General features: G+C 46.3%; 1 long non-coding RNA gene across 1 annotated transcript; it reads left to right on the top strand.

Annotated features, from left to right (window-relative positions):
• Window positions 1-5861: 5861 nt before the first annotated feature.
• Window positions 5862-6186, top strand: LOC125615541. Its single transcript, XR_007346149.1, has 2 exons — window positions 5862-5947; window positions 6068-6186. It is a non-coding gene; the product is annotated as an uncharacterized LOC125615541 (long non-coding RNA).
• Window positions 6187-7931: the final 1745 nt, after the last annotated feature.

Consider the following 7931-nt stretch of genomic DNA (forward strand, 5'->3'; position numbering starts at 1 on the left):
TTACTTATTAAGTGAAGAAAGACAATGTCTAAAGATGGTAGCTAAAAATCACAACGTGCTCTCTATTTACAAAGATACTTTTTAGCTTAAAATCATTTCACATATTTTCTTATGAAAAACAAAAGGATCAAATGGTGTTAAAATTCCTTAAGGATGTTTTCTTGATATTTTCTTTTTTCTCTGAAAAGTAATCTGTGAATCAGAAACAGAAATCAGAAACAAAACAGAGAAAGGGGCCTCCCCAAGGAAACACAGAGACAAGTCCAGATTGGGGGCATTTAAGGACATCCGTGGGAGCCCTTCTCTGGTCTGCCTGAATTTCTCTTCCCTTCTCACAGCCAACAAAACAAAGTGCTCCCCAAAGTAGTTATTTTAAATTTGATGCGCTTCTAAGTTTTTCTTCATCCTGGCCTCTTATTAATATTTTAAGCTGTGTGTCCAAATGCTAGATACTTGAGCAACAGTATGAGAATTGTCACTGTCATCACCCTTAAAAACCTGTCCTCTGTGGAGGCATGAAGAAGCCAGTATCTTCACAGCAAACCCGTGTCGGGTTAGCAGATATGCAGGGTTCATGGAAGTGAAATGTGTGTTCTCAACTCTGCCAACTCCAAGACAGTAGTCAGGCAGGTGCCCTGCCCCTCTGTCACACTGTGGACTGTGGACCTTCCCTGCCGGCCACCCCTTTCTAGAACCTCTTCCTGAATAGATGAGCTGCTTTGGCTATATAATGGTTTGACAGGTGCTGGTACCATCATAAGAGGTTGGGTGTCAGGGGCCTCCATTGCTCCCGAATGGAATGGATTCATGTCTTTCTCCAGAGACTAGAATAAATCTCTTGGGAGTGAGGTACCATGAAGTGGGCTGTTTGTTATAGAGTAAGGCTGTCCCTGGTGTTTTGACCTCTCTCACACATGCCTGTTCTCCTGTCTCACATGTGCTCCTACCACGTGAGCCCATTACCATGTATGACGCTGCATGAGATCCAGGCTGGATGCAATTAGCCCATCTTGAATTTCCTACCTCCAGAACAGTGAACTGAATAAACCTCTTTTCTTTATAATGAACACAGCCTCACATATTTTGTTATAGCAACAGAAAATAGACAAAGACTGAGGTGTTACAAAACTGCTGGGCAACACTTTGCAGAAATACAGATTTCAGTTCTTAACTAGAAATCTAGTTTATCTTCAGTCCCACAATGTCAGTGTCCGTTTCAAGGAGCCCACATTTCTCATATTGGTTCAATGACAGGATGTTCCACCATGTGCTCATGAAGCCTGCTCTCATCTTCCCTGGGGTTCATGGAACTCCAAACACTAGGAATTCTGGCCCTGAGGGCAAATCTTTTTGCATCCTCTAATTTAATTACTGCTATTTCTGGGTCAAGGGGGACCAGGAGTAAAAATATATATATTGCAAATTCAAAAACAAAGACTCCTGTTTAAGAAAAAGAACTAGGGGAATGGAATAAAGCTTGAGTTTAGTTAATAGTCAGTATCAATATACCATGGTAATAAGATGTTGACATCAGGAAAAAAATGGGCAGGACCAGCCTGGAAGACATAAACAGACCCTGATGCAAAATATTTTTTTTTCTAAATTTAAGGCTAATAATAATAAAGAACCTAGCCAGACTCAGTGGCACCTGCCTGTAATCCCAGAGTTTGGGAGGCTGAGGCAGGAGGATGGAGAGTTCAAAGCCACCTCAGCAACTTCGCGAGCCCCTAAGCAATTCAGTAAGACCCTGTCTCTAAATGAAATTTTAAAAAAAGGGCTGGTGGTTGAACGCCCCTGAGTTCAATCCTCAGTACCAAATAATAATGATCAATAATAATAATAGTGATGATGAACAATTCTGGAAGTTGCTTCCCCTTTGGAGGGATCCAGTGAAATGAGTCACACATTTCGTAGAGATGGGGCAAGGCGTCCAGAGGCACCCATAGGAAAGGAAAGAGACCCATGGGGCCACTCACTGCGTGGAGCAGTTGATGGATGTGGACAACCAGCCCAATTCACTCAGGTTTAGCATTTAGGAGATTTGGCTTTTGAGATCCTCTTTCCCCTCCATGACAGGAACAGCACTCCCCAGTCAGTTAGCCTGTCGGGGGACACACTGCTGTGGCATGATAGACTGCAGGTAGGTGTCGGCCAAAGTCGTGTTGGGAGATCCCTGAGCTGACCCTTTTCTCCTGCGGTGGAGGCTGCTACTTGGCGCCCCTGGGCACATACCTCTCTCACCTCTCTCACCCCCTCACCCTTGCTTGCCTTCATCTCGCCCGTCCTCTCTTCCTTCTCGTATGTGATTTCTTTGCCTTTGGGCTTGGTCAGCACTGGTTTCTGGTGACCTTCACCTGGCTGGTCTGTGGAGATGGCCCAAGAGAGACGCCTGCAGCACTGGCCACGAGGTCTTCCCACGACACTCAGGTACACCGTAAAGCAGTGCTCCCCTGTGTAACTGAGGGCACATTGTGAAAAGGCCTAGTGACCCAAGCGGACAGCCAACCCCGCACAGGACAAGATGCCTTAGCACGTGCCCCAGGTGGGGAGCTTGGGGTGCAGAAGGTGGCTCCAAGTTAGTCTTACTATTTGGAGAAGGAGGTCTGCTCCCAGGGGGTCCCTGCCAATGGGCTAGCACAGAAGATGCTTGGTGAATGGGAAAGCACTGGCCTCTGGGGAGAAGGCTGGGAAGTGTCCTTTGAAATCATAATTCTCAGGCCCATATCCCTAGCGAATGCTTCAGGAAGTGTCCTCTTAGCCTGAGACAGCAAGTCTGGAAGGACCATCTTCCCCACCCAAATGTCTATATGATGATGTGTGTCATCCTTGGAGAAAGGAGGCCAGTAAAACACCATGTCCCGCAAGTGTCCCTCTCTATTCTCAAGAACCTAGCCAAGCTGAGGGAACAAGGAGAGGGAGTCTAGGTAAATATCATCATGGACACTGGCTTTCTTTCACGTATGCTGGGAATTAAAGCAAGTTAGTGTTATGTGTAGGAAGCTGCTTTCTTGTATGTGCACCAAGCTCCTTGGGGTGCTGGTCGCACACGGGGACCCAGTGAGCTAAGTTGATGCTGCTTCTGTAACCAAACTATAAACCTCCCTCCCTGCCGTCACTGGGAGGACAATGGAGAGGGAAGTGCTTGTCCAGCCGGCCACCACAGAGTCCCAGGGGAATGGGAGCGCCGTGTTATGGCAAAGCGCTGGAGGCACTGTGTAGATCAGAGGTACACCTGTCCACCATTGCCACTGGACTTTCTGGTGAGGCACCCGTCCAGCCGGTCATCACTAGAATTTCCCTGTGGGCTCTTCTCTCACATCCCATCTCTTTCTTTGGTTTCTTGGAAACCTGTCCCACTCCTCTGGCACAACTGGGCTCCATGGTAAATCAAGATGGTGCCACCGGGCACTCCCAAGGGGCATGAGAGCTGCTGTGATAGGGAGTAAGAGCTTGTGTCATTGATTGGATGAGACCTGGGCTAAAGGTGTGAGGTTCTCAGTTCAAGTAGTGACCTTGTCGTTGGCCACTTGACAACTTCAGGCCCTCACCTAACTTCTAAGTTAGGAATCTCAGATTCCTCAGGCATAAAACGAGACTCCCTAAACTGGTGTACGTTTGTATCTAACGTTTTACAAATGAGTGTGTTGGATGGGACTGGAAATGAAGTAACTAGGGTTCAGGTCTGAGCTTCACTATCAACTTGGGCAAGACACTTCTTCCCTCTCTGACTTCAATTTTTCCTTCCACAAAAGTAAGCAGTTGAACTTTTAATCAGAATAAGACCATTTCTAGGTGAATTGACCTTTGACCTTCCTCTAAGGCATCAAAAAAGTTAATCTTAAAGGAAGGGATACCTCCCCCCCCCTTTTTTTTCTTGTCCTTTTCTTCTGATACCACGTGAAATAGGGGCGACTAATTTTACAAGTACACCTTCAAGATACTACATAAAGGAGTAATTCTGCAAGTTTCCCCAAATGCATTATTCTAAGAATCTAAAGTCCTTCACTGTGCAGGTCCTTGAAGCCTTTTAAATATCCTTTTCACATCCTCTATTCCAGGCTCGCTGGAGAATCTACTGGGTCCTGTACCCTCTCTGGCTTCTCCCAACCCTGCCTTTCTTTGTTCTCTGAGGTCGAAACATCCTTCTAGGGGCTGGGGTTGTGGCTCAGCGGTAGAGTGCTCGACTAGCACATGCAAGGCCCTGGGTGTGATCCTCAGAACCACATAAAAAATAAATAAATAAAGGTACTGTGTCCAACTTTAACTAAAAAAATAAATGTTTAAAAGAAAAAAAGAAAGAAACATCCTCTGTTACCCCGCCCTGCTCATTATTTTCTCCCCCTGGGGAATTTTCCCTCGGACAGCCTCCTGCATCAGTTCCTGGACGCTCTTCCGTGACCCCCACCCCAGTCGGGCGCTTCCTTGCTCCCCGCCCACTGTGGCCCCTGAGGCTTCCCATCCACCACTGTGGCTAGTCCTCCCTGATGGTTCCCAGGACAGGACAGACCTCTGGGCTCCTACGGGGCAGGGCTGTGTGCCTTGCTTTTATCACAATGTCTCCAGTCCTTTGTTTCTGTGGGTTTTGTATCACTGAAGTCGACCAACCACAGGCGAAAAATATTGGGAAAAAAAATCTGCATTAGACATTTTTCCTTGACATTATTCCCTCAGAACACAACTATTGGCATCACATTACAATGCGTTAGGTATTATCAGCCGTCTAGAGATGGTTTAAAGTACGTGGGGGCACGCATGTAGGTTATGTGCATATACTATGCCTTTGTGTATGAGGGACTTGAGCATCTGTGGATTTGGGCACCTGTGGGTGGGGGTCCCAGAACCAATCCCTTGCAGATACCAAGGGATGACCATACCTAGCCCTGCTGTGCCGAAGGAAGGAATCAGTGAACACTACTGACAGGTCAGTTTGACAAAGTGAAGATAAGGGTGAGGAAGCCAGGAGCCAGTCTCCCCGAGTCAGGGAGTCTGTGCACCACAGCACCTGGAGTCCTTTTAGCGCATAGTCAGAGGAACTGCGGGTTCTCCAAGCAGTGCATTTTGGAGAGTGATAGATTACATGTGCCTCCTCCAGAGCCCACTGTCAGGAGCAGGGCGGGCCCAGGGCACACCACAGAAATGAGTGGCCTGGCATGCTCCTGCTTCACCATGTGGGGCCTTTCCAGAGGCAGTGTCACTACATGACTCATGAGTGACACGGCCCTGCCTGTCACTGCGGTCCCAAATGGCATGTACCCGATGACAGATGTGCGTGTCAAGCTACAAAACACAGCAGCCTGGGGGGACCCCGGGGCAGCTTTAGCAGAAATAAGACGTCAGCAGCAGCCCCCATGAGCTGGGCAGGCTGCCTCACCGTCCCTTCCTCCAGAGTCACTTTCCAGCAGGTGTCATGTGACTGCACTCCGTCCACCCACAGAGGGATCTGACAGACCTGATGGAAGGACCCAGAGCCCGGGGAAGGGCCGTCAGGATGCTGGGCACCGCGGACTCCAACACCCGGCTGCCTTTCTGGAGCTTCTGAGGGTTGATAGAAGGGTGAGACCGTAGCAAGGAACTCTGCTTTGTGGTCACTCTGCCTCCCGTACCTAGGACGGGAGTGACCCTGGCATCGTCCCTTCACAAGAGCACTTATCATTTATGTTATAGTGGCTAGCAGATGCTGGGGACATAGCATGCACCAGGAGCTGTGCTAGGGCCCCTATTGGATTCTCTGACTTAATTTTCACAATAACATTATAGAGCAGGTGCTATTGTTGTCTCCATTTTTATATATGAGATCATTAAGCCTAAATTAGTTAAGTAACCTGTTCATGCTGCAGTATGAATGCGATTCGTCTCCCACAGGTTCATGGGCTGGAAACTTGGCTGCCAATGTAGCTGTGGTTAGGAGATGAGCCTTTAAGTAGATTCATGTTTTTCCTCCCGGGAGGTGAGTGCTCACTCTTCAGGGACTGAATTGTTTATCGGGGGAGCAGGTGGTTACAAATTGAATTCTTCTGTCTTGACCTGTCCTCTGGCTTTCTTTCTCACACACGACCCCTTCTTCCAGGGTTCCTGCTACATGATGCTTCTGCCATGAGCCCTTCACTAGAAGCCAATGCCAGAACCATGTTTTGGGACTTCCAGAACTGAGAGCTAAATAAACCTCTTTAATTTTTTTTTCATTAAGTATTTAGTCTCAGGCATTTTGTTAGAGTAACCTAAGATGGACTAAGACATACAATTAATAAAAGTTGAGGCAGGAACTCAGACCCAGGTTGTCTTGTGTATTTTGCCATCTTATATTGCACCCATGTAAGACCAGAAGAAAAAATGGGGGGTAGTGACAAGGTGGGCCAAGTGAGGCCAGGTGACATAACACCACCTATTCCTCCCTGGACCCAGTCACTGAGAAATTGGCTGGGAAAACTCAACCCACTCACTCATTTTAAGGGTTTAGAGCACCAGGAGGCATGATCTAAGATCAAGGAAGGAGTATGTAACCATGGCAACCATGATCTACCCTAATTTCTATGCCCATGGAAAGAAGAGAGTTTTATCTCAAAAAAAAAAAAAATCAACTTCTGGGATAACTGACCATTGACATTCAACTTGGTAGCAAAAAGCCAGTGAAGAAATTTGATTACTGAATTATTACTGCCCCTCGCTGGGTGAGGTGGTGCACACCTGTAATCCCAGCGGCTCAGGAGGCTGAATGAGGCAGGAGGATCCTGAGTTCAAAGTCAGCCTCAGCAACAGTGAGGGGCTAAGCAACTCAGTGAGACCCTGTCTCTAAATGACGCCGAAAACTAAAAAATAATAAATATTGAAAATTCTCTCTCTCTCTCTCTAAAAAAAAAAAGAGAAATACAAAATAGGGCTGGGGATGCGGCTCAGGGGTTGAGTGCCCCTGAATTCAATCCCTGGTACCCCTGCCTTAAAAAAAAAGTATATATATAACTGCCCCTTCTAGAGTCTGGGCACTTGTGGGCAAAAAGAGTTGCAGGGGTCAGAAAGGTCAGCCTTCCTGCAAAGACGCCATGGTGTTGGGTCAGTAGGTTTGACACCTGTCAGGACCACCCCATCCGCCAAAAACCTCAGGAGGCTTGCCTTGTGATGACAAGCTATCCTGTAGGAAGCGAGGATTCCCTTTCTCTTGTACTGTCTTACCATGTTCATAAGCAATTTAAGCAGCAAATTATACTGATTTTGCTTAGTGCTGAAGTGTGAAATCTTAGGAGATGGTGCCAAATGAATGATGGGTGTGTATTTCTCAGTTTGCTCGTGACTTTATTTTCAGTATGTTCTTTCTTGAGGACATGTCTCGGATGTGTAAATTTTGCTGGGATGCAAAATGGAAAATGAAAACAATTATGAAATTATCTAAAATTGCAGGTTTCAGATGCTGCGAAGAAGAAGAAACAATTTCTATGCTCTTGTAACTGTCGATTTTTTTGGGGGGGTCCAAATCAATTCTAGACCTATCATTAATTCCCTAAATGATATAGAAATCAGCTAGGATGATAGCCAATTTTGATGAATTTGTACAAACTTCTATTTATGAAACAAGTCTGAACAAAGCGTCATTGAAGGCAGGATGGAATCTCATCCTACACATCAATCTGAGGTTAAAGTACATGCATTGATTGTGGGGGAAAAACATGGTTAAAGCTATTCTTGAAAATTCTTTAATTATTTCACAAAGAATCATATCTATAATACGATATATGCCAACTGTATCAGGTACTTATTGTCATGATTCACTGTGTAACAAACAACCCCCCAAATCTCAGTGGAAAATGGTGACCAGATGCCTATGGATCACTGTTCCATGTGCCTCATTCTAAGGCCCAGACTGGAGAGAAATGGGCTCTTTTTCCCAGGGTGATAAGAGATACATAGAGAAGGATCCCAAACATGAAGCACATTTTAAG

Source organism: Marmota marmota, unplaced genomic scaffold (genome assembly GCF_001458135.2).
Source record: "Marmota marmota marmota unplaced genomic scaffold, marMar, whole genome shotgun sequence".
Lineage (NCBI taxonomy): Eukaryota > Metazoa > Chordata > Mammalia > Rodentia > Sciuridae > Marmota > Marmota marmota.